Here is a 3,843-nt window from a genome sequence, read left to right on the forward strand (position 1 = left end):
TTCTGTTTCTCTCCCTCTCTCTCTTTTCCTCTCTCTCTCTCTCTCTCTCTCTCTCTCTCTCTCTCTCTCTCTCTCTCTCTCCTGTACCCGCTGGAAAACAACGAGCAGAGGAAAGAAGGGAAGAAAAACGTGAAGAAAAAAAAGAAAAAGAGCAAAAAAAAAGAAAACAACCCCAGAGCCGATGCTTCCTCCTCTTCCTTTTTTTCTTGAACACGCAAAAAAGACACAAGACTCCGCACACGTGTGTGTGTGTGTCCCAGAAAGGTTCTCCGACTTGTTACAGAGAGAAGGAGAGAGTGCCTGTCCACTTAATTGGAGGCAATGTAGCCAGCTCGCTCTGGGCCTGGCTCCAAACACAATGTTTATAAGAGATCCCATTCATCAGCCTGCACTGTTAACTCTTCACTCTGTGTGGGTGTGTGTTAGGGAAATAGATAGAGCTTGTGTGTGTGTGTGTGTGTGTGTGTGTGCGTGCGTGTAAAAGAGAGAACGCTGTATTTTTGCCCGGTCTCATGCCGCAACTGTAATTGCTCCCCCCGCCACCACAACTTTCATAACATGCAGCGTTCTGTCATAGAAGAGACCACAGGGAGGAGGGGAGGAGGGGAGAGGGGAAGAGAGGAGGAGGATGAGGCAAGGGAAGTTGGGTTTGAGGTCCTCGTTGGTGTTGTAAACTGCAGTGAAGCTCTCTCCTTCTCTCTTTCTCATTCCATACACACAAAAACTCACAGGAGTAGGTATTTTATTTGTCCTTTCTTCGTGGCGCTAAGTGAAGGTTTTACACTGGAAATACCTTCATACATGCCTTGCTCAACACCCAACACTGTCCACCGATGTGAGCCGAAACCTGCACAGCTGTGAAAGTGTTTTATGGATCTAGTTTAGTGAGACAAAGTCCTACCTACCAAGACAGGGATGGAAACAGCTTGTTACCCTGCCCAATGACCTGGCGGAGAGTGGAAAAATCCGTAACGTTGCACCAAACGTTCCTACAGGGACCGGTACGGAGAGTTACCCTCAGCTGTCGACCGCTTCTCTGCTAATTAGCCGTGAAACACAAACGAGTTGTGTTTGTGGCGGTGGTCTGGGGTGTATGTGTTGGTACAAGCCCAGCTGGGAGGAATAATAACATCACATAGCTCCACCAGCTTACAGGTGTGGGGGACAGGAGAAAGGGGGAAGGGAGGGCGAGAGAGGGTGAGGTGGAGGGACAGCGGTGGCAGTGTAGATTGGATACAGAGTGAATATCCTAGCTAACCATGGGAGGACCTGTGTGTGTGTGTGTGTGTGTGTGTGTGTGTGTGTCAGTGAGGGAGTGTGGTGTGTGTAGCAGGTGTTCCTCAGTCGTCAGCCTGGGTCAGTGAGATCATGGCTTGCCTCTCCCCTCCTGGTCAGGGCCCCCATCACATAATATGCAGGATCATAACTCACCAGTCACCTGTCTTCAGCCCTGATGCTGTTTGACTCAGACAGCTGTACCCCATGTTGGGCCCCCAGGGGCCAGCGGAGCAGAGGGCCAGTTTCAGCCCCTGATGGGGTGAAGGGCTGGTCTACATCCCTTTGGCAGTCAAGCAGCACGCCAATACACACACACACGAGCGTGCACACGCAGACTCACGCACCCACATACACACACCCCTGTGTCCAAGGTGAGATTATTTTTTCTATGACCAATGAGAAGTTGTGGTCCATATAACACAGCTTGCCCCTCCACCCCTGGACACAGCAGCTACACAAACACCATCAATTACAGCTGGGGCAGGGGGCTGGGGCTGAGGGCTGGGGCTGAGGGCTGGGGCTGAGGGCTGGGGCTGAGGGCTGGGGCTGGGGACTGGGACTGGGGCTGGGGCTGAGGCTGGAGACTGTGGACTGGGGACTGGGGCTGAGGCTGGAGACTGGGGCTAAGGACTGGGGCTGAGGCTTGGGGCTGAGGCTTGGGCTGAGGCTGGGGACTGAGGCTGAGGCTGGGGACTGGGGCTGGGTGGGACCAGGCGGGGCATTATAAACAGTGTTTGTGTGTGAGGCCATGTCTGTGTGCTGTTTATCTTTGTGTAAGCTTCAGGGTGTGTTTGTTTACATGTCTGTAAGTATGTGTGTGTGTGGAGGTGACCTCATGGTTTACCCGGTGGGTTACCAGTCTGTGCACAGATTCAACGTTTTCCTTCACCATGCTTAAAAACAATTATCCATCGTTCGAAAAACCAAGAAAATGTCATCTGAGAGAATTCAGCTGGGTTGGGTTCACAGAACAAATCACTTTCAACCTCAAAGCAGGGTTAACTCTCTGTTTGTTGTAAAAATGTGTAGGATTACTGGCTGTGATTGACAGGTGTGAAGGCTTCGGAGGGGGGAGACGGGTGAATGCTGCTACAGACCTGTCAATACATCCCTCCATGCGGATTAACAAGCTTTCTCACCACTCTGACCTCCGGGCTACCAGGAACACATTCACACACTGGCTTAACACTGGGGAGACTGGGGGCGAAGGGGTTTAGGTGAGGGGGAGTGAGAGAGGGACGAGGACGGGGGGGGTGAAGAGACAACCTGAGAGAGAAATCAATGTGTTTGTGTGTATATACACGTGTGTATGTATGTGTGAGTGAGTGACAGAGGGAGAGAGAGAGAGAGAGAGAGAGAGAGAGAGAGAGAGAGTGAGAGAGAGAGAGAGAGAGAGAGAGAGAGAGAGAGAGAGAGAGAGTATGAACCCTATGAAGCCGGCAGGAGTTCAGAGAAGGTTGTACCACACAAACACTAGGATGAAGATGTTCTCCCCCCAGATATAAAACCTACATAGTCCTATCTCCCAATCTCTTTCTCTCTCTCTCTCTCTCTCTCTCTCTCTCTCTCTCTCTCTCTCTCTCTATTTCTCTCTCTCTTTCTCCCCCCACCTCTCTCTCTCTCTCTCTTTCGTCTTTCTCTGTTTCCCCCGCACACTCTGGACTATAGAGACGGTTGTGGATATTTGGGGGCTCCGGCCCAGCTCCTGCAGTAGAGAGGAGCTAGTGGAGGAGCTGGTGGAGGAGCTGGTGGAGTGGAAACTTGGACCGCGTCTTTATAACGGACACATTAAAACCAGGCGTTTGAGGGGGAAATGAAACAAAAAAGCCCTACTGTAACTTTCCGTGCAAAACATCAGGATCTGCCACTACACTTCCAGCCTACGATACTATTAAGAGAGAGTAGGACACACTTGTGGAGTGTAATCTCTCTCTCTCTCTCTCTCTCTCTCTCTCACACACACACACAAACACACACACACACATCCACACAGATACATACACACAGGTGAGGCCAGTCCCTGGTATTAACAAGTGAACGTTCGATAAGAATTTAACCAATTTAGCGTATGGAACACGCAAGAGAAAAGATCATTAGAAAGAGAGAGAAATGAGCGCTAGAGATGGCCTGGGAGAGAGAGAGAGGTTCTTGAAGCCCTCTCTAGTGTTGTTGACCGTGGGTCTGGTCAAGTGTTTAACTATGAGCTAATGTCCTGACCAGGCCTGGGAGGGATGACCATCCCACCCCCCTCCTGCCAACCATCCACCATCAGAGACTCAACTGGGGAGAGCAGGGGAGCCTTGGCAGCACTGAACTCCACAACCACATCCAACAGCCTGCTAGGTAAACAGCCTGGTAGGGAAACCAGACTCTGCCACATAAACTAAACACATTACCAAACAAGTACAGATGGCAGGAAGAGGACAGGTCATTTTCCGGTATGAAAAACACAACAGTGTTTATATATATATATATATGGGAATGATTGTATGTGTTCAAATTGACTACAAGTCCCAGTTTGAGTGAGTTTTGATGCCATTCTCTCACATGCAAGGACTACATCAG

The sequence above is a fragment of the Hypomesus nipponensis genome, chromosome 15 (assembly GCF_054491055.1).
Source record: "Hypomesus nipponensis isolate SF chromosome 15, ASM5449105v1, whole genome shotgun sequence".
Taxonomy (NCBI): domain Eukaryota; kingdom Metazoa; phylum Chordata; class Actinopteri; order Osmeriformes; family Osmeridae; genus Hypomesus; species Hypomesus nipponensis.